General features: G+C 37.3%; 1 pseudogene; it reads left to right on the forward strand.

Moving 5' to 3' along the window:
• The window catches only part of LOC116124105, a 51,825-nt pseudogene extending 32,423 nt beyond the window's left edge, over window positions 1-19,402 (forward strand).
• The last annotated feature ends 4,857 nt before the right edge of the window (window positions 19,403-24,259 follow it).

Consider the following 24,259-nt stretch of genomic DNA (forward strand, 5'->3'; position numbering starts at 1 on the left):
ATGAAGATCCGCATGGCGAATCAGAATTAGGTGAATAATTTACCTAATTAGGTTGTATTTTCAAAGCCCCCATGATCATCCCACCATGTTTTATATTTACATGGATGCATTTGAATTAATGAATGTGATAAATGTAAAACATTTTTAATCAAAGGTTAAACCTAATAATCTCCCTAACGAACAATATTAGATCCAAGCCTTCCATTATGGGTCAATTAATTCTTTGGCATAAAATTAGAGATCCCAATATTTCTATTATGTGAGGGATGCTAATTTTATGACATGGAATTAATTGTCTTAGTTCTTGGATAGAAATTTTCATAATATCCAAGATTTCTATTATGTGAGGGTATAATGGGAATTATATTTTAAGAAAGCATAATGGGTTGGATTTAACTAGTCTAGGGTACCAAGATTTCTATTATGTGAGGTATCCAAAACTAGAGGCAAGGAATGAATCATACCTTAAGATTAGCATTAAAGGGTTTAAATTTACAAGACACTAATAAAACTTACATATTTCCTTGTAGTCTCTTTCAGTAATTTGTGATATTTAGTTAATGAAAATGAGCAATAACCTACTTTTGAGGATTCTCAATGACAACAAGCTGATCGAACCGAATTTTAATAATTGGTTAAGGAATTTGAGAATTATTCTCAATTCTAAAATGGCCAGGTATGTCTTGGAAGCATCCCTTCCACTTTCTTTGCCTCTTGATGCCACACCACAAGAAACAAAAGTTTTCAATAAGTGGCAGGAGGATAACTTACGAGCTTGAACCTACATGCTAGCATCAATGAATGCTGAGCTCTAGGTTGAGAATGAAAAGATAGAAAGTGCAAATGAGATAATGATCCATTTACAAGAATTGTATGGTAAGAACTCAATGGTGAAGGAATACGAATTGTGTTCAACATTATTTGCAATGAGGCTTAGGGAGAGGGTTGCCCCAAATAATCATGTCATTAAGATGATTAATATTATAGGGCAATTGCATACACTTAAGATTGTGATGCCACACAGTCTTGAGGAGAATTTGATTCTGCAATCCTTTCCACCAAGTTTCAAGCCCTTCACCACAAATTATAATCGCAATAGGATTGAGCGCACTCTTGCAGAATTGTTAAATGAGATTCAACAGTTCTGCAAGCAGGGAAGAAAGGAAAAGGGGTAGGAGGATGTTTTTGCAGCTTCTTCTAATAAGACTAAAAAGAAGCAATGGACGCAAAAGAAAAGTCCAAAAGTTGGACCACATAAAAAACCTTTCAAGAAGGTTGCTTCTAACACCGAGAAGGGCAAAGAAAAGGTCGATGATAAAGGAAATTGTTTCCACTATAAGAAAGATGGACATTGGAAAAGAAATTGTCCTCTTTATCTGGAGAGCTTTAAGAAAGCTCAAGCAGGTATGTTCCATTCTTATGTTATAGAATTTGAATTAAATGTTAGTTCAAATGATCTTTCCTGGATATTAAATTCAGCTGCTACATCTCACATTTGTGTTTCATTCCAAGCACTGCAGAATAGTTCTGCATTGTTAAAAAGTGAAGTCATTTTGAAGAAGGCAAATGGAGCAAAAGTTGTGGCCAAGGTAATAAGGACTTGCCATTTGACATTGCCATCGGGACACATTGTGTATTTGTACAGAACTTTGCATTTTGCCAAAGCAACTAGAAATATCATTTCTATTTCTGTTTTATGTAAATCTGGTTACAAAAATACAATATAATGGAAAAGATTGTCTAATTTATTTTGGAAATGAATTAGTCGGCAAAGCAATTAATACAAATGGTTTGTATGTTTTAGAAATGAATGATTATGACATAATTAATACCATTACAAATAAGAGATTTTGACATGAAATTAATCCAAAATTACGTTGGCATCATCAATCAGTCATATAGGAGCTAAAAGGATAATCAAGTTAGAAGCAAATGGGCTTTTAAACCCATTGGGTTCAGAACCTTATCTAACCTGTGAATCTCGTTTTCAAGGCAAAATGACCAAATTGTCCTTTAAGGGTAAAGGGGAAAGATCCAAAGAATTATTAGAGGTTATACATTCAGATGTATGCGGACCATTTAATGAAATGACTCGAAGAGGTTTTCAATACTTCATTACCTTTATTGACGATTATTCTAGGTACAAGTATTTGTATTTAATGAAATACAAATCAATACAAATCTGAATCCTTTGAAAAGTTAAAAGAGTTTAAGAATGAAATAGAGAAACAGACCGGAAAGAGTATTAAGACTCTGTGATCAGATCGTTGTGGTGAAAACTTAAGTACAGAATTTTGAGATTTTCTAAAAGAGAATGGTATAATATCCTAGTTCACTCCTCCGTATACACCGCAACATAACAGCATGTCTGAAAGGAGGAATCATACTTTATTGGATATAGTACATTCGATGGTAAGTTTTACGGACTTGCCAACGTCACCATGGGGATTTGCCCTTGAAACCGCTGCAAATATTCTGAATAGGGCACCATCTAAATCTATCAAGAAGACACCATATGAGATGTGTTATGGTAAACCTCCTAGTCTTAAATATATGAGAAGTTGGGATTGTCCAGCTTATGTCAAGATTGTCAAGACAGATAAGTTGGACATTAGATCTGAGAATAGTCAATTTATTGGGTATCCCAAAGATAGTTTGGGATATTATTTTTACTTCCACACTAATCAACGAATTTCGATCAATATGAATGCACATTTCCTTGAGAAAAAGTTCTTAGAAGAAAGTGGTGAATGTAATGCTTTCTTTCTAGCTAGTATACTCGTAAAATAATCACTAAAACTCATTAAAAATATATATAAGAAAATACACATATATATACGAGTAATAAAGTATGGGCCCATATTTAATTTTTCTTTATACGCAAATATTTACAAAATATTCTCAAAAATAGCAACTTGACAGTGTAGCCCGACCCTTCCACTGCGTGACGTTCAGAGCGACCGCAACTCACCTATTACCTACAAAACATTAAAAACAACGGAGTGAGCACTAATGGCTCAGTAAGTAAACCCACTATGGTACCCTTCTCTCTCTCTGTTGCTTAAAATTCCGAATTTTCTTTCCTTACATCACATTTCCCGATTATTCTCTATTCTTTCCCTGTTCATCTCTCTGTTCTTTTGCTGTTCTTTCTCTATTCTTTGTTTGTTTTGCTCTCTGTTTTCTAAATTTTTCACTACCCATGATAATGAGCATGGTATTATGCATATTCATGATGCAAATGCACAAATGCATAAATTTTGCATTTTTTTTCCTATTTTTCTTATTCTGTTTTCTGTTTCTTTTTCTTTATTTCTTTCTTTCTTTTCTAGTCTTTCTTTCTACTCTTTCTTTTCTTTCTTTCTATTCTTGCCGACTGGACTCGGTTGAGGCATGGATTTGGAGCCTTGGCCGTATGAGTGAATTCTCTAATTCTGGGTACAGTCCTCATCCACACACACTTCTAACGGTCTGTACAGTTCTTCCTTCTGAATTCTGAGGCCGCTCACTAAAGGCGGCGTGCATGTGGGACTATGTCACTCATGGCTCCCCATCGCAACAACCTTCTCTTCTTTTTATCTTTTTTTACACTTCTTTAAGAAAAATTCAGATTTGAATATCTTTAATATTCTCATTTCTTTCTATTTTCTCTTTAACATATTTTAGGGCATTTTCATGCTCTTATGAATATGTATGCATGTAGATGGTTTCATGCTTATAATTCTTTCTAACTTCACATATTTAAATGCAATTATGCATTATGGAATGCAAACATGTCATTCTCTACCATCTACAAACACATCCCAAGGTAACACATAATCATACTCATACATGCACTTCTCCTTGGCATTTCATCAAACAATTCATGTGCACAAATCAACACTAATTTGGCTACACTTCTATCTCTATTTTAGGCCACCAAAAATTTGGAATAAACTCCTCCATAATTAACACCAAATCTGCCCAAAATACACACTTCAAAAGTTTCACTTCAATTCTTCCAAATCTCATCCAAACATTCATCAAATAACTACTACACCAACACAACTTCTCATGGATAGGTTCTAATAATTATTCAACACCAAATCCATCAACAATTTTACATATAACACATATATATGCATAAAGAAAGTTCTCTACACAACATAACTTAAATCATACTTAGGGTAGGATTTACTTACCTTTGATATAAGCAAATTCAACCCTTTAAGAATCTCCTTTGATCAAACTCTCTTTCTCTTAAATCCTCCATGTGGGCGTTACATGCAAGAAGAAAATTTGTGCTCCAGGAAGAGTTTGGGGAGCCTCAAACCAAAAATACTCAGATGGGTGGTCCCTCTCAGGAAACCTTAATACCTGAAACAGTTCCAATTCCTAAATCATCTAGAGCATCTCGACCTCCAGAAAGATACGAATTACTTCATGAAGATATTTTTGAATCTATCATGATTGGATAAGTCAGTCATGAGGATGATCCTAGAAGCTATGAAAAAGCGATATTAGATATCGATTTTGGAAAATGGCTAAAAGCCATGAATTCTGAGATAGAATCCATGCATGCTAATCAAGTATGGACTCTCGTTGATCCTCCAAAAGGAATACTTCCTATTGGATGTAAATAGATCTTCAAGAGAAAGATTGGCAAGGATGGAAAGGTAGAGACCTACAAAGCAAGACTGGTTGCGAAAGGTAACAGACATACAAAGTTTAATCATTTGCAAGTGCACAAGTCGCAATTGCAACATAGTGCACGAGTAAGGGTCGATCCCATAGAGACTATAGATGCTCTCGTGATCCTAGTAACTATGCCTTGATGAATCAAAACAACAAGAATTGAAATAAAGAAAACATATAAATGACATTAAAGTAAATCTAAATCTAACTATCTACAAAGAATTCTAGGGCTCTAACTCCATCATAATTATTAGTCTACATGTTCATCATCAAACTATCATTCTCCCCACTCCATTCTAGGGCTCGTGCATCATCGGGTTCAACCTAGTACTTTCATTATTCAAACTAGCTAGTGGCGTGTAGCCTAATCTAAACAATGAAGGAACCAATTCGCATAGACACAAATCATCCATTCACAGAGCTAATCAAGATAGGCACGACGTCTCTCGTTTGTAAGGTATTACCATGGCCATTCGAAATAACCTAGTGTTTCCGTCAACTAAACTAGCTAGTGGCGTATAGCCTAGTCCAGTAACAAAAACCCATTAAGCACAAGACAATCTTAAAGACAATAACCAATCTATACCTAGGCAGGGCTACAAATCAATCATTCTATACCCAGTCTTGTCTCATACAATCAATCAACTAACATCAAGGTTGATCAGGCCCTAACATCAACTAAAGATTGAATTAAACACAATGAATGAATCTAGAACATAATAGAATGGATCAAACAAATAGATTAACAAAAAAACACAAGCCTTCAATTAGCTTACATCAAATCCCTAGAAAACAAAATACAACATAAAGGAAAAGAAACAACAACACTTGTAACCATAATCATGAAGAACAAAGGAAGAGGAGAGGAAGAGAACCTCATCTCCATTCCAAGCTCCACCTTTCCAAGAAGCCCCAAATGTATTCTCTCCCTAAAATGTGTATATCAAACCTTAAAAAAAACTTAAAAACGGACTAAAGCTACCTTTATATAGTTTTTACAAAAAATAGCAAACTTGTAAATACCAGTCGCCGAAATTAGGGTTAGAAATGCGACATTTTTACATTCTACGCGACATGCACCGCGGCTCATTTTAATTGCACCCCTATGCGTTGACACCATGGGTCAGTTTAATTGTGCCACAATGCGGTTCTACCAATTTCTTCTTTGGCAAAAACCTAATCACTGATTTTGTCGACTTTATGCCACGGTGCATAAAAGTGTGCTATGTTAAAGTAGATGCCCTAGAGCCAATCAATTATTGTAGAATTGACTCTTTGTAATAATGTTCATTAATCAATAAAAGGCATTTTATTCTATATCGCGTAAATCATTATTATTGCAATATGTATTGATAGATTCCTTCGAATGGTAGAGCCTTGACAAGGGTATCAAGTGTTTCAAATCTTGATAGTGAGAACCCTATGACACATATGGTGGTCATTATAGAACGTCCGAAGCCCCAGTATTATTCTGAACTAAGGGCACAGATAATACGGTAAGGCTATCATAGTGTTGAACGACCCGTCGAAAGGCAGTGACTGATCTCATTGTCAAGGTTGTTTGGTGACAACCTGGTGCAACACATGGTGTTTATTGTAGGCGATTACACCACAGCAAGTTCACTGGACTGACCCACCAGAGGATTCCATATGGATGGTAACCCCGTGTCTATGGAACAAATCCCTAACGAATGGTGGTGCATGTGATCCTTAGACTTGAGATCACCGGAGCGCCTTGTGCACCGATTGTGTGGTTTGACACTAGCCTAACGCAGTTTTCTTTTCAGAGCTGTCAGTACGGTGGTGATTGGCTGCATCAAGGAGTGTATCAAGACTATGGTGGATTGACAGAGGATTTATCACTCCCGGGTACGGAGAAAGTTTACTCACGGCGCAATTCAGTATATGGCAATGGCACTAAAACTGTGGCCACAGTGGGATTGAGTTATTGCTCTATCCAGTTTATAATACGGTCATTGGTCCGAAACTGAATAAATAATATCGAGAGTAACCGAAGGTTTACACTATTTCTATGCCTTCGTCTCGTCGAAATAACATATGATGAAAGGATCAATTGCACGGTAACCATATCGTTGACAGGTAGCTAATTTGCTGAATCGAATCTATCGGTGGCCATGATGCCTTGCTAGGGCCAATCTGTTCTGTTGTATTAGTAAGACGATTAATTGGTGTTAATCGCAATACTATACACTGCCGATATGATGAGGAGCCTAAGGGTCACACACATAGAAGACAATTTAAGATGCAAGAAGAAAGAAGGCGTTTCGTCTTTAGGCGAAAGGGTATTTTGGTAATTTCACAGTGTAATTAAATTTGCTGAGGTCGTAGCCTTTATTTAATTTGTTAGAAAAATTAGATAAGTGAAATTACGTTTAAATATGTGTTCCACATATTTAAATATATTAACATTATGTTAATGTTAATATATAAAAAATATATAATTAATTGATTTTAATTGAGATAATGATGGAAATTAAAATAAATCAAATTGGGAGTGTTTGGCAACATGGGGCGTTGGGTTGGAGCCCAAGCCTATTCCGTATTATGGAGGGCAAATTGTTTTTAAATATAAAAGAAAAGTGTGTGTTTGAATTGATGAGTTTTTCTTTGTAAACCAAAATACACACACACAGCCCTTTTGCTTCTCCCATGGCAGTACACTCTTGAGCCTGAAATCAATTCAATTGATTTTCTTTTCTTCTTAATCTTGAAGCCAAAGAGGATCTAGCAAATCCCTCTTGGTTCTTTTAAGATTGTCTTCGTGTGGACTACGCAGGTTCGATCCACACTTGGATCGGTAGCAAAACGTTCGTCGACAAATTTGGGGAGCCTTCAACGTGCGTTTGTTTCTCTTAACTCATGTTGAATATTTATGCAGATTTTTTATTAATATAAATTATCATACCCTTGATCTTGGCTCATGTAAACGATCCTGTTATATTATATTTTTTGTTTCCGCTGCGTATACGGGACCGTTTACTAACAGTGGTATCAGGCCTAGGGTACTGAATTTTACAATTTTATGTGTATGGTTGATAACATGTATTTGATGATAAATGTTGCCATATTAATCTTGTAAATCTATCTTGAAATATGTTTTTAAGAAACTGATTAATCGATTAATTTAATTTGTTATGATCTGCTGGTTTGGTTTATGCATGATGGATTTTTGTTGAGATCAATGTGTTTGATTGATTGCAGAATCCGGTTAGAGTGTTTTTGGTTGCTGTATGAACAGATCCGGAGCTACAGATCTGTGTACGCTTGCCGCGGCAATATAATCCATCGCTGCAGCGATCGTGTCGCTGCAGCAATATAACTCATCGCCGCGGCGATCGTCCTTTGGACGAGCGCTGTATGAAAACAACCTCCGCCGCGTGATATAACCCATAGCCGCGGCGATCGTCCTCGGACGTGTGCTGTACCAAAACCAATGCACGCCGTGGCGATCTAACTCATCGCGCAGCGAGCGCACTTCCAAGTGTGCAGGGGGTAAAATACAAAGTTTCAAAACTTTTGGACCAAACGTAAATCTGCAAATTATCAGGGGGAAATTGTAATTAACCCCAAATTTCAGAAATTGATTGTTTTGAAATGTATGCTTTGTACATGTTTGTATATTGCATAGTGCCCGGTACATGAGCCTTAGACCTAAGGGTGAATGTTTTAAAATATTTGGGTATGTATGGTTGTATTATTTATTAATAGGGCTTGGCGTGTCCTGCCTTTCTCCTCTTCTCGATGTATATTCTCTTCTCATCTAATTCCCCTCGAATGTAATCGAGGTTTCTAAATTTATTGATGTAAAGAATTTGTATATTTATTTATTGTAAATTTAGAACGATAGTTTTTGTAATGTACTTGAAGACGAAGCAAAGGACGAGGCAACCATACTTGAAGACTCAAGATTTTATTACAGGACCCCTAGGTGACCCACCGATTTCCTCTAGGCTCGAGGAAATCGGTTTTAGTTGGCCATGTACCGGCACGTTTAATTTTTGTTTAGAATGCATGCTAAGGTTGAATGTTTGATAACATGCCAAACAATGTCATTCTAACAAAGATAATAATCTGATGAGACATTAAATAACAAACCCCTCAACTGAATTATATTAAGTCACGTAAGCCTTCCATCACCATGGTTTTAATCAAACCACTGTTCGTCGAAACCTTGTTCGCCAAAGCAAGGGTACACTTCTACTAGTGGGAGGTTAAAATACATTGGAGTTTTCCTTAATGGTGATGGGTCGACTTAAAATACGGTTTTGCTTGTTCGCCAAAGCGAAGGTTGATAAACGCGTCATAGGCATAGTAGAGCAGTACACATATTATGTGTACATGGTGACATGTAGTGTCCACTCTACTGATACTGAGAATCACACTTGAGGAAAATGGTTGGAGCCATTGGATTGTGTGATTGGCTTGTTGGCTTTCTCACATTTGGGTGATAGTGGGAGCTATCAACTGGTGTGATTAGGTTTGTTGGCCTACCTAATCAACTCATTTTGGCTTGTTCGCCAAAGCGAAGGTTTGAAATGGCAGGATGGATCTCGATCCACTAGGAAAGTCAACAGGCTTTCCCGAGTTAATAGTGAGGCTATTGGCTTGAGTAAATAGTGGGAGCATCGTTTATAAAAGACCATATTAAACAACAATACTTTATATTAACTTTATCTTTTCTGTAATTGTAGATTCACCAAAATGAGCATTATGAACCTGCGACCGATAATCGAGAAAGAAAACAGGTTAGATGGATCCAATTTCTCGACTGGTATCGTAATCTTCGGATTATACTCAAGTCAGAAAAGAAATTGTATATCCTTGAAAACCATACATGGCTGAGCTTGATCCTGATGCCACTCTGGAAGTTAAGGATACTTCTCAAAAGTTCTTGTGATGATGCTGATAGCGTTCAATGCTTGATGTTAGCATCGATGACCCTATGCTGCAAAAGCAGCATGAGAATATGGATGCTTCTTCCATTATTACATCTCAAGGAGCTTTACGAAACAAATGCTCGACATGAAGGTACAAGGTGTCGAAAGCACTGTTTGGGAGTCGTCTGACTGAGGGAGCCCAAGTTGGTCCTCATGTGCTCAAGATGATCGAGCACATAGAGAGCTTGAGACTTTGGGATGTGGCTGGATGCAGAATTACAAATGGATTTAATTCTGCAATCCTTCCTGACTCTTATGCTCTGTTCATAATGAATTCAATATAACACGATGCAGAAAACCCTATCAGAGCTTCTGAACATGCTTAGGACTGCAGAGCAGGACTTGAAAAAGTCCAAGCCTGTTTTGCTGGTTGCTGCCAGTAAACAAAAAGGTTACGGCAAGGGTAAGGCCAAGGCCAAGGCCAAACCCAAGCCCAAGCCCAAAAGACAGGTTACTGTTGGGCCTGAGAGTGCATAGGGAAGGTAAGGTAGTCTCTTCTTTTGTGGTAAGCCTGGCCACTGGAGGAAACACTGCAAGGCTTTCCTCGCAAGCAAGAAGAAGTTAGAGGCTACGACTTCATTTTTTTATGATTGAATTAACTTCTCTCCCTCAACATCTTGGTCATTGACACGGATGTGGTACTCACATTTGTACTGATGTGCAGGGTCTAAGGTAGAGTAGAGTGCTTCGCCAAGGGAGGTGGACCTACGAGTTGGAAATGGAGCACATGTGGTTGCATTGGCTGTAGGGACTTATGTTTATCTTTGCCTATGGGCTTATTATTGGAACTACATAATTGTTATCATGTTCCTTCTATTTCTAGAAATTTATTTCAGTATCCGCTTGGTAATATGGGGTATCATTTTGAGATATCTAATGGATTGTTGTCCTTTAGTTTGAATGGTATTCTATTTGGAATTGCAAGGTTATATAATGGATTATATGTTCTTGATTTAAACAATAAAGAATTCTCAATATTGAAACCAAGAAAGCTAAACATAGCGATCAAAACCAAACATATCTGCTGCATTGTAGATTGTGTCATGTTAATAAGACTCGCATTGCAAAACTTCAAAGGGATGGAGTTTGGCCCCTTTTGACTTCCATTCATTTGAGGTATGCGAGTCATGCCTTTTAGGCAAGAGACCAAGTCTCCTTTCACAGGACAAGTGAAAGGGCTACTAAACTGTTAGCATCATCCATAGTGTTTATGTGGTCCACTAACAGTTGAAGCCAGAGGTGGATATTCTACTTCATCACATTTACTGATGATTTCATAGATATGGTTATGTCTACCTTATGAGACATAAATCTGAAGCCTTTGATAAATTCAAGGAATTCAGGAATGATACAGAATATGTTGGGCAAAAGTAAAGCTCTTTGGTCGGATCGAGGAGGTGAATACTTAAGCTCAGGGTTTTCAGAGTACCTGAAGGAATGTGGGATAGTATCACAACTCACCCCTCCTTATACACCCCAACACAATGGAGTGTCAGAAAGAAGGAATAGGACCTTACTGACATGGTTGTCCATGATAGTTTTGTGATTTACCTGCATCGTTCTGGGTTATGCCCTAGAGACTGCGACTCACTTTTGAACCGTGTGCCGTCAAAGTCTGTAGATAAGACTCCATATGAGCTATGGGTGGGCAAAGCCCAACTTGTCTTATCTAAGGATTTGGGTTGCGAAGCTTATGTTAAGAAATTGACTTCGAATAAGCTGGGCCTAAATTCTGTAAAAGGAGACCAAAGGATACTATTCTACCACCCAGAAGAGTGCAAAATTTTTGTTGCTCGATCTGGTGTCTTCCTAAAAAGGAATTTTTCTAAGAAGTACTAGTGGGAGAAAAGTACTTGATGAAGTTCTAGAATCACAAGGTATACTAGACGAAGGACGAGATGATGTGCCACAAGAAGTGTTGAGCACATGAGGAGGTTACTCCACAACTTGTGGATCAAAGTGAACTACTACTTAGCACAGGAGCTACATAGATCTGGAGAGTACGAATGAGCCCGAGAGATACGGTTATCTCGTGACCAACATGGTGACGTACTGGTCTACCAAGACGATGAACCCGAAACCTACAAGACGCTATATCGATCCAGATTCCGTTAAATGGCTTGAAGCCATGAATCTGAGATGGACTCCATGTACAGAACCAAGTGTGGTCTCTGGTGGAACCACCTGAAGGTAAAACCCATAGGGTGTAAATGGGTCTTCAAGAAGAAGACTGACATAGATGGCAACGTGCATACTTATAAAGCACGACTGGTTCCAAAGGTTTCAAACAAATTCATGGCATGACTATGAAGAAACCTTTTCGCCAATTGCCATGATTAAATCCTCCGATTATGCTTGCAATTGCTGCATATCATGACTATGAGATTTGGCAAATGGATGTCAAAACTGCTTTCCTAATGGAAACCTTGAGGAGGATGTGTATATGACACAACCTGATGGTTTCGTTCTTATAGTCAAGCTAATAAGTATGCAAGTTGTGGAGATCCATTTATGGACTCAAGCAAGATTCAAGGAGCTGGAACATTCGTTTTTGATGACGCCGTAAAAGAATTCGTTTTTATTAAGACGAAGATGACCCTGTGTTTACAAGAAGTGATGGGAGCGCAGTAGCATTCCTAGTGTTTGTATGTCGATGATATACTTCTGATCGGGAATGATATATCGAACTTGCAGTCTGTAAGACTTGGTTATCCAAGTGCTTCTCTATGAAGGACTTAGGGGAAGCGGCCTACATCCTTGGTATAAAGATCTATCTGGTGAGATCGCGTAGGTTGCTTGGCCTAAGTCAAGTGCATATATTGACAAAGTACTGAAACGATTAGTATGGAGAATCCAAGAAAGGATTTCTTCCGATGTCACATGGTGTTTATCTCTCAGGAATTGTGTCCTAAAACACAAATAAGAGATAGGATGAAGAGGATCCCATATGCATCAGCAATAGGATCTATCATGTATGCCATGCTATGTACTCGGATTGATGTCTCATGTGCCTTGAGCACTTGTAGTAGATATCAATCGGATCCAGGTGAGCGTCACTGGATGGCTATCAAGAATATTCTTAGTACCTGAAAGGACTAAAGATATGTTCTTGTTTATGGAGGGGAAGATGAGCTCACTGTAAGAGGATACAGTGATGCTAGTTTCCAAACGGACAAAGAGGATTATCGATCGCAATCAGGGTTTTTATTTTGTCTCAATGTGGTGAAGTGAGCTGGAAGAGCTCCAAGCAAAGCACTGTAGCGGATTCTACAATAGGCTGTGATTATATGCATTGTCGGATGCGGCCAAGGAGGCAGTCTGGATTAAGAAATTCTTACTGAACTTGGTGTGGTTCCTACGATTATTGATCCTATAGACATCTATTGTGACAACAATGGAGCAATTTCTCAACCAGGGAACCAAGGTCTCATCAGAAATCCAGACACATACTCAGACGATTCCATCTCATCAGAGAGATAGTTGAGAGGAAAGACGTGCAGATGGTAAAGTGCATACTGACGACAATCTCGCAGATCCACTAACAAAGCCTCTTTCGCAGCAGAAGCATGACAGGCACTTGAGATCATTTGGTATTAAATACATGAATGATTGGCTATAGTGCAAGTGGGATTGTTAAAGTAGATGCCCTAGAGCCAATCAATTATTGTAAATTGACTCTTTGTAATAATGTTCATTAATCAATAAAAGGCATTTTATCTATATCGCGTAAATCTTATTATTGCAATATGTATTGTATGTCCTTAGAAGGGTAGAGCCGTGACAAGGGTATCAAGTGTTTCAAATCTTGATAGTGAGAACCCTATGAGCACATATGGTGGCCATTCTAGAAACGTCTGTAGCCCCAGTATTATTCTGAACTAAGGGCACAGATAATACGGTAAGGCTTCTAGTGTTGAACGACCCTGTCAAAGGCAGTGACTGATCTCACTTGTCAAGGTTGTTTGGTGACAACCTGGTGCAACACATGGGTGCTTGTTGTAGGCGATTACACCATAGCAAGTTCACTGGACTGCACACCAGAGGATTCCATATGGATGTAACCCCTGTGTCTATGGAACAAATCCTGTAACGAATGGTGTGCATGTGATCCTTAGACTGAGATCACCGGAGCGCCTTGTGTACCGATTGGTTGGTTTGCCACTAGCCTAACACATTTCTTTTCCGAGCTGTCAATCCGGTGGTGATTGGCTGCATCAAGGAGTGTATCAAGACTATGGTGATTGACAGAGATTTATCACTCCCGGGTATGGGAGAAAGTTATCTCACGGCGCAATTCAGTATATGGCAATGACACTAAAATTGTGGCCACAGTGGGATTGAGTTGTTGCTCTATCCAGTTATAATACGGTCATTGGTCCAGAAACTGAATAAATAATATTGAGAGTAACCGAAGGTTGACACTATTTTCATGCCTTCGTCTCGTAGAGAAACGTATGATGAAAGATCGAATTGCACATAACCATATCGTTGACGAGTACTAATTTGCTGAATCCAACCTATCGGGTGGCCATGATGCCTTGCTAGGGGCCAATCTTGGTCTGTTTATTAGTAAGACGATTAATTGGTGTTATCCCATACTATCACTGCCGATATGATGAGCCTAAGGGTCACACACATAAGACAATTTAAGATCAAAAGAAAGAAGGGCGTTTTCGTCTTTTAAGGCGAAAGGTATTTTGGTAATTTCACAGTGTAATTAAATTTGCTGAGGTCGCAGCCTTTATTAATTTGTTAGAAAAATTAGATAAGTGAATTACGTTTAAATATGTGTTCACCATATTTAAATATATTAACATTATTGTTAATGTTAATATATAAAAATATAATATAATTGATTTTAATTGAGATAATGATGGAAATTAAAATAAATCAAATTGGGTGTTTTGGCAACATGGGGCGTTTGGGTTGGAGCCCAAGCCTATCCGTATGGGATTAGGGCAAATTGTTTTTAAATATAAAGGAAAAGTGTGTGATTTTGAATTGATGAGTTTTTCTTTGTAAAACACAATACACACAGCAGCCCTTTTGCTTCTCCCACGGCAGTAACATCTGACCTGAAATCAATTCATTGTTTTCTTTTCTTCTTAATCTTGAGCCAAGAGGCTCAGCAAATCCCTCTTTGGTTCCTTTAAGATTGTCTTCGTGTGGACTATGCAGGTTCGATCCTACACCTTGGATCGGTAGCAAAATGTTCGTCGACAAATTTGGAGGAGCCTTCAACGTGCATTTGTTTCTCTTAACTCATGTTGAATATTATGCAGATTTTTATTTAATATAAATTGAAAATCATACCCTTGATCTTGGCTCATGTAAACGATCCTGTTATATTATATTTTTTTGTTTCCGCTGCGTATACGGGACCGTTTACTAACATGCTACAGCTCAAAATTAGTTTCGCCATCATCACGCTGCGGCTCAGAAAAGTGTGTTGCGACTCAAATGCAAAATTTAACTCTTTTTCCGCTCGCCTTGATTTATCCACACTTGATGGATCCAGGATGTCTAAACACCAACACAAGCACAAATAATCCATTTTTTTTTTTTTTTTGCACCTGAATACCTGAAAACACACACAACACCCGTGATTTTGGAAGATAACAAATCATGCACTAAACCTTAAATTCCTTATAGTTTCACCCTAAATCACTAAATAAATCTGCATTTCCAACACTCAATAAAAGGTTATACTCAGAAACAAGGGTTGGATTATGAGGAAACTTTCTCACTAGTCACTATGCCTAAATCAATCAGAATTATGCTAGCCATAGCTGTATACTATGATTATGAGTTATGGCAGATGGATGTCAAAACAGCATTCCTCAATGGATTTATTAAGGAAAATATCTACATGCAACAACCTGTAGGTTTTGTATCCAGTTCTGAAAGAAATAAAGTGTGCAAGCTGCATAAATCCATTTACGGGTTAAAACAAGCTTCAAGAAGCTGGAACATCCAATTTGATGAAACAATCAAAATGTTTGGTTTTATAAAGAATATGGATGAACCCTATGTTTATAAATGGACAAAGGATCATGCAATCATATTTCTCATACTATATGTAGATGACATACTATTGATGGGAAATGACATTGGGATGATGACTGAAATTAAGTTGTGGTTATCCGGAATTTTCTCCATGAAAGACTTAGAAGAAGCAACCTATATCCTAGGAATTCGTATCTATAGAGATCAGAACAAAAGGATTAATAGGCTTATCCCAGAGGATGTACATAGAAAAGATGTTGAAATGGTTTGACATGCAAGACTCCAAAAGGGGAATTTTGCCTTGCAGTCACAGAATTCATCGTTCAAAAGATATGAGTCCAAAGACTGATCAGGAGCGCGAGCAAATGCGTGTGATGAGAATGTAAAATGTCATATTTACCCCCCTTAATGTCTAGTATTTTATACTTATTTTTTGCCTAAAATGTACTCATTATTATTCTATTTTGATTTAGGATGCAAATGGAGGCGTTAATTGCAAAATGGAACTAATTAAGTGAATTCGGACAATGTCGACATTGTTTCGTAATCTGGGCATAACTCTCTCATCCGAGCTCCGATTGAGATGATTCAAAATTTTGTGGAACAATAAGAAATAGATCTAAAACTTTAATGTTTTGAGTTTGGAGAGATACTTGCTGCATCAAGGCTGTAATCGGGCTTGAAGTTGACGTATCTGCACTGCCGATGTTCTGGAACATTCCGCCTTGTAATGCAAGTCCAAGAGGCAGTTTATTATTGGAAGATTTGAATACATGTGGCACACAAGTTACAGCTGGACATGCCACTTTCCTATTTTTATTTTAGGACTTTATTGCATTTTCAATTAATTAGAATCAGATTAGGATAAATGATTTTAGGATATTAGAATATTTGAGGAGATTGAGTGGATTTAAAAAACTTGAATTGGATTTGTTAAAGAGAGGGGGATTAGACCAGTATCAGGGACGTCTCTCTTGGCTCTCTTCTGGAAATTTTCTCTTTGGTATTTTTCGTGATGGCCATGAGTGGCTGATTTTTTTAACTTGGTCGAAGGACACGAAGACCTCGGAATCAACCAACTGTAAGATCTACTCTATTTTTTTTTAGTGTTCAATTTTCGTGTTTGAGTATTGAATGTTATTCTGTGCATATCTTCATGATTGATGCATTTAATTACTGGGAGGCCTACTAGTGTATTATTTGTTGCAACGCTTGTGTTTGTGTTGTTTAGCTTCATCGATTTCTCTAATTCTTAAGGCTGCCACTAGATTAAATCTTGAGCACTTGTCTAGGGTTGTTTAGTGGTAAGATTAATTAAGATCGCTTGTTTCCTAATTAATTACAATTAAGGAGAGATAGGAAAATAGTTCTAACGGTGAATATTCAAAGTAAGAATTGATCTATTTTTTTTGCATCAATGATCAGTTGTAAGATTCCGAGGGTGGATGTTGACGGAGACCAAGTTCGTTATTTTGATTGAATTCGATTTGAATTATTTTGTTTTCCTACAAAAGTTTTTGTTTTACTAAAAAACCCCCTCAGCCTTGTTCACATAACAAAACATTCGGCTAGACACTCTCTATGGGAATGACCATGACTCACACTATTACATGTGTTTTTAGGTTTTAATTCTGGGTGCCTACGACAGCACACCAACTTGGGATACCCATGCTTCAGCCATAGGTAGTCTCATGTATGCTATGTTATGTACTATGCCTGATATAGCATATGTTGTGAGTGTTATAAGCAAATATCAATCCGACTCAGGGAGAAACATTGGTCAGTGGTTAAGACGAACTTTAAGTACTTAAGAAGAACTAAGGATCTAATACTAAGTTATGGAGGTTTAGTGTAACGCCCACATTGAGGTACATAACTTATTTATGCATTTATGCCCTTAGTTTTGCTTATTTCAGGGAGAAAGATTGAAAAATCGACATTTACAAACTTCGCCGCGGTAATGAACTTTTTGCCCAAATTTGTGTCAAAAATTTTAGACTTTGCCGAGGCGAAGAACTCTCTGGATTTTTTCACCGAGGCAAAGAGCTGGCTAGAATTTTGAGAAAATTCTAGAGAAATCTACCTTATGGGCAAAATGACCATTCTACCCCTAATTAGTTGAAAATGTGGGGAGTGAAAAATAAGGAAATTTGATGGAGAATGTAATGAAGGTAAGGGCATTTGTGTAAATGACTAAGGGCCAAAGATGGAATTTTCTATAAAGTGTAAGGGCAAAATGGGAAAGTATGCCTATTAATATGAGATATTAAGGGTTCAAGCACAAAGACCCTATCATTCTCTACTTCCTCTCATGCCACTTCCGCTCTAGATTTCTCTCATCTCTTCATCAAAATTCCAAGGGATTTTAGAGGGCTTTTGGATGGATTTTGGTAGAGATTTGATTCTAAGCACCCAAAGGTAAGAATTCTTGCAATAGAAGTGAGATTAATTTTTTAAGGTGTTGAATTCTTATAGTGTTTATGCTTAGGTTTTAGAGAAAGAACAAGTCTACCAAAGAAAGAGAGATTCTAGTGGAATAACTCAAGCACAAGTAAGTAAATCCAACCCAAGTTATGATTTGAGAAATCAAGGGTGTAGAGATTTTACATATGTGTATATGCCTATGATTTTGAGAACTGTTGATGAAATTGATGAATTATTGATGAGTTTGATGATTATTGATTAGTAGAATTTATCCATGAGAAGTGGTTTTGGTTGTATGATGATTAATTGAAGTTTGGTTGAAGTTAGAAAGAGTTGAGTAGAATTTCTGGGAGTGTATTGTTTTGGATAGGTCTAGTAATTATTTAATGGAGTTTTACTCCAAATATCGGTGACTTGAGAAAGAGATAGAATTATAGCCAAATTAGAATTTAATTATGCATGCAATATGTTTGAAGAAATGTCTAAGAGAAGTGTATGCATGAGTTTTGTTCATTTATGAATTGATATGAGAAGATGGTAGAGAGAAACTTATTTTTATGCTACATGACATCCTTGCATTTAAACATTTGCAATTAGAAAGAATAATGAGCATAAGCCATCTACATACATGCATATACATGTGTACTAGAACTTAAAGAATAAAGAGAAAGAAAGTAAAGTTATTAAAGAATGCTCTAAAAGAAGCAAAGAATAGGTTGTTGCGATGGGGAACCCGTGAGTGACAAGAAGAATTTCCCCGCATGCATGCCGCCTCCAGTGAGTGGCCTAAGAATAAGAAAAAGAATTGGTATAGCTCGTAAGAGTGCATATGGATGAGGGCTGTACCCAAGAAAGAAGAATACACTCACACGGCCAGGGTTCCGAATCCGTGCCTCAACCTAGTCCAATCGACAAAGAATAAGGAAGAATAAGAATAAGAAAGCATAAGAGAAGAAAAGAAAGAAGAGAAAGTATAGAAAGAAAGAAAGAAAGAATAGAAAACTGAAAAGAAAATGTGCATTTCTTGCATTTGTGCATGTGCATCACACTTATGCATGGCATTATGCCTACTACCATGAGTAGTGAGAAATTAGAAAGAAAGAAAGAAGAAGAATTGAGAATTAGAAAGAAAGAAAGAACAGAGAGATAAGAATAGAGTAATGTAAGGAAAGAAATTAGAATGTGAGCAACAAATAGAAAAGGCTAGTTTAGTAGATTTACTTATTGAGCCATTAGTGCTCACTCTATTGATTTCTTTGTTTTTGTAGGAAATAGGTAAAAAGCGGTCCGATGGACGTCGAGAGGCGGAAGGAAATGGCACCACTGTCTACTATTTTTGAGCTTATGTACACGAGACTTTTGTTAATGTAAAGAATTTTATATATAAAGTAAAGAAATTTTCGGGCCCATTATCTTTTACTAATATGTTTATGTGTTTATAATGTATTATATTTTTCAAGTATACTAGCTAGATAGAGTCATGACATTCAGAGTTGAAAATTGAAGGATACTATGATTCTGATTTTCAATCAAATATGGATGATCAAAAGTCTAGCTCCGAGTTCATTTTCATATGTAGTGGAGGAGTAGTCAGTTGGAAGAGTTCTAAGCAGTCGACCACTGCAATTCCACTACAGAAGCTAAATACATTGCCGCTTCAGAAGCAACAAAGGAAGCTGTCTGGATGTGCAAGTTCATGGCTGAACTTGGTGTGGTTCCAAACATGGTTTATCCAATAACCTTGTACTATGACAATACTGGTGCTATTGCACAAGCAAAAAAGCCAAGGGCACACCAGAAGTCAAAACATATTTAACGTAAATATTACATTTCGATAGAATTCATTGGAGCTAGAGGAATTTTGGTTCAGAAAACACCTTCAGCAGAGAATGTAGCTAACCCACTCACTAAAGCGATGACACAGAAGTAGTTGGACTATCATCTTGAGAAGATGGGTATTAGATACCACAGCGATTGGCTCTAGTGCAAGTGGAAATTTTGTTAGTGTATGCCCTAGGAACCAATCGTGTTGTCGGTTTTAAGACATTATATCTTGTAAATGTATTATGAATAAAAGAAAGTGATCTTATTTCACATGTTGATTTACTGCTTCATTTATATTATATTTAATATTGCATGTGAAATGTCTGGATAACACGAATCTTTAGGAGATCAAATCATCGAAGAATTCCCTACGCAAGTAATGTTAATTACGCAATAACATTGCATTGTAGGCATGCCGAATGTCTCCATTGAATATCATGTGATGATATTAGTGTGGGTGATTATAAAAGGTATGTCACTAAGGCATTCGCATGGATAAAAGGTTAGTGAACCGTTTATCGAATACGACCGATTACGATGAATCACATGGATGTTTAGAATGTGGTTAATGATGAATTGTAGGATCGTGCTAGTGTACCACTGATCCTTAGACCTCAAACATCATGTTGGATTCAACATAGGATGCATATGGTTCATATATGTATAAACGTGAGACTAGTCATGTCTTGTGTAATAAGACAGTTTGGTCATATGTTATTCATGTGCAAGGACAAGTATGGTCAAGATGGGATCCGTTAACTCAAAACAATCCAATCTCGAGTTCCCAGAAAAATGTCAATAAACATTGGAAAAGGGAAATCTCTAGCCAGAGTATAATGAATGTTAGATGAAAATTAGTTTCATGTTGATGAGTTCCATTGTATCGATAGACAATTCGATTAAAGATTAAGTTAAGGGTTTCGACATACCATGAACCATTTGTAACGCCCCACATGAGGTACGTAGTTATTGTTGCTTCTTTCGCTCTTAATTGAGTTGGTTTTGGTAATATTGTTTGATTGAATGTTGTGTTGAATGTTTGCCCTGAAATTGGTTGAAAATAGAAGAAGTTTAGTGTGCCAAGCTTCGCCAGGGCGAAGGATAATCTTCGCCGCGGCGAAGATGTGTTGAAACCACGGGGAAACTCTCTGGACAGTTTCGCCGCGGCGACAGAAGTTTCTTCGCCGCGACGACAGACCGTTTAAAATGTTTGTTGAGTTTTAGATATTTTCTTCCCTAAGGGCAAATTGACCATTCTACCCCTAATTAGCAGGAAAAGTGGGGAGTTAATTGTAAGGATTTTTCATGGAGAATATGTTGATATGGGGGTGAGTTTGTAATGAATCAAAGGATATAGATGGAATTCCCAAAGAAGAGTAAGGGCAAAATGGGAATGATTGGGTATAAATTTCATTAAAAGGAATTAAGAGTTAGCAAACCCCTCATTCTTCTTCTCAAAAACGCAACTCTCCATCCTTACTCCTCTCAACTTTTCTTTCTTTTGATCAAGGAGTTCCAAGGGGTTTTTGAAGTGATTTGGGGTAGAAAATCAACCTAAGGCTTCCTAAGGTAAGGATTCCTACTTAAGTTGTGTGATTTGTGAGTTTTAGTTTATATTGAAGTTTGAGGGTTTTTGTTCTTTTGGTTAAGAGTAGAGAAAAAGTCAAGCAAACCAAGTGAAAGGAAGAGTTGGTGAAGTCTCTCCATAACAAGGTAAGTAAATCCCAACCCAAGTTGAGATTTAAGAATTTTCTTGATTAGGGTTTTGATAGAAATGATGTATGTATGTGATATACATGTGATATGCCATGTATGGAGGCTTAAATAGAGATTTCTATGCCTTGTGATTGTTTATACCTTTCAAATATAAGAAATGAGTTGTGGGTTGGAAAGGTAGTTTGAGATGGAATTGAAGGGGTATTGTGGATCCCTTTTTGGAAGTGTTTTATTTGACAGGTTTTATGGTTATGTGAAGGGGTTTCTCCCCATTTTGGATGGTTAGAAAAAGTTTTAGAATCATTGCTATAGTAGAGTTTTATAGTGCACTTGAGTTGTTTGATGAAATGCCTAATAGAGGTTTGAGTATGAGTAATGAACCTTAATTCTTGCAACATTGCATGTTGGCATTTCATAAGTGCATTGGTGGTGATGAACCATCCATAGGCACTAATTGTGCATTGAAAAGTGACCTAAGAAAGTGTAGGAAAATTGTGTATGCAATTACCCTATGAGTAGAGAGCTTGGTGGGTACAACTACCTTAAGGGTAGAGAGAATTGAAGAATGTTAGAATAGAGTGAATTAGAAGAGTAGTATAGTTGGGTTGATGCTTTGTGATCATCATCCGACAGTTATGGGAATCGGGTTGATGCTTTGTGATCACCACCCGAATAGCCCTTAGAGATGGGTCGATGCTTTGTGATCGTCACCCGATGAGTAGTAGAAATGGGTAGATGCTTTGTGACCACTACCCGGTTAGTTGTTAGATAAGTGGGTTGATGCTTTGTGACCATCATCCAACATTTAGTAGAAGTGGGTTGATGCTTTGTGATCATCACCCGACAGTGACTAGAGACGGGTTAATGCTTGGTGATCGTTACCCAAAAGTCATGAGAAACGGGTAGGTGCTAGGTGGTCTCCACCCGATAGTTAGGAAAACCGAGTAGGTGCTTTGTGATCCCCACTCGGTAGTCACTAAGAACGGGTTGGTACTGTGTGAATTCCACCCGATAGTCATGAAGAGTGAGATGGTGCTGTGTGAACGCCATCCGGCCGTACCTCCGGTAAGATGAGGCCATGATGTTTAGTAGAAACAGAGATAGAATCAGAAACAGTATAAGGAAAGAATTAAGAGTTATACATACGGGGACAGACAGATAGAGGGTTTTACTTACTGAGCATTATTTTGTGCTCACCCCGTTATTTTCCTTTGTGGATGCAGGATCTAGGTGATGATGCAGTCGGAGGGGCGTCGGCAAGCGAAGAGAAATAGCTACACTGTTTCCCCTGTTTTGTCTTTTTAAAATGCATTTTTGTAAACAGTACTCTTTGTGTATAAAAGACATATGAATTATAATGAAAAGAAATTTTTGGGGCCCAATTTTATATTGTTATTATGCATGCATTGTACTAGTTTTCAGAAGATGTTACACCATTCTTAATCGGGATTAGATGATGGAAGGATTTTACTACATGGTTCGTACGATCAGAAAGGGTTCATTGGAGTTTACACTTTATTGTGGTTTAGGGGTTATGGAACATTGTTAGACATCTACCATAATCAGTGGGAGTTTCGATTATAAGTAGTTACAATGAAACATATCAAAATTCGATATTGGGCCCATGGCTAGATCATAGTAAACCAAAATGATCTCACATAAAACCAAGCTCAAGGAGAGAGAGTAATACATATAATTGATCAGATTAATGATGTTCAAACGTAAACAGTTACATTCGAATTAATGTATTGGTGAGAAATGATTATCCATGGATAGCTAGCACTAAGCAAGGGTAATAAAGACTTATTAAATATTATTATTGAATCAGATTCAATAATGGGGACAAAAGTGCATTGGTTTTTTTATCCAAATCCAATCAATTCAACAACACATGCCATAAATCCAAGTTAAAATTCGACCAAACACAAAACAAGAACAATCTCACACTTACTTGTAATTTTGGACCAAGACAAGTAGAAACACTTCAAGTCTAAAGGATTGTTCCACCAACTTGAATTGATTCACCACCAAATCCCTTTGCCAAGACATGGATAAAGAATGCACAATCAAAGAACACAAAAGTTCTCTCAAATGGATAAACCAATTTTCATATATTTCAAAACCAAGTGATACAATGGAATAGTTACCCTCATATAGGAAAATACAAGGATAAAAAAGTAAATTACAAATACAAGAAAATGAAATAAAATTAGCTAAATATTACAAGCCATTCATTCAAAAAACAAGGCCATGCCTATTTAATGCAAAAGAGACACAATTCCCTAATTCTAGGATCTATGTCTTTAACCACCCCATTAGTTGTCAAAGCTTGCTTCCATTAGATCAAAAGCTAATCAATGTCCTAACTAAGTCTACTAATAGGGGTGTAAGAATTTGGGCCTTTAAAATCATGAAAATGGATCCAATAAGGGGTCATGTGGACTTTCCCCTTTGTAATGCAAATTGGGCCGAATTTGACACTTTGAACATTTGGGCTTCTTTTTTGGTGGACTTGAGCCTCCCTTGTTGTGCTTGGACTTGGAGTGACTTGGGCTGAAATGTTTGGACTTTTCTCTTTCTTTGAACTTGCTTGGGCCAAGTGGTCTTCATAGCTCCCCACATTCCACAAACCAAGTGATTTAGGACTTGGAGTGAAT

This window comes from Pistacia vera, unplaced genomic scaffold (assembly GCF_008641045.1).
Source record: "Pistacia vera cultivar Batoury unplaced genomic scaffold, PisVer_v2 Contig1031, whole genome shotgun sequence".
Classification (NCBI taxonomy): domain Eukaryota; kingdom Viridiplantae; phylum Streptophyta; class Magnoliopsida; order Sapindales; family Anacardiaceae; genus Pistacia; species Pistacia vera.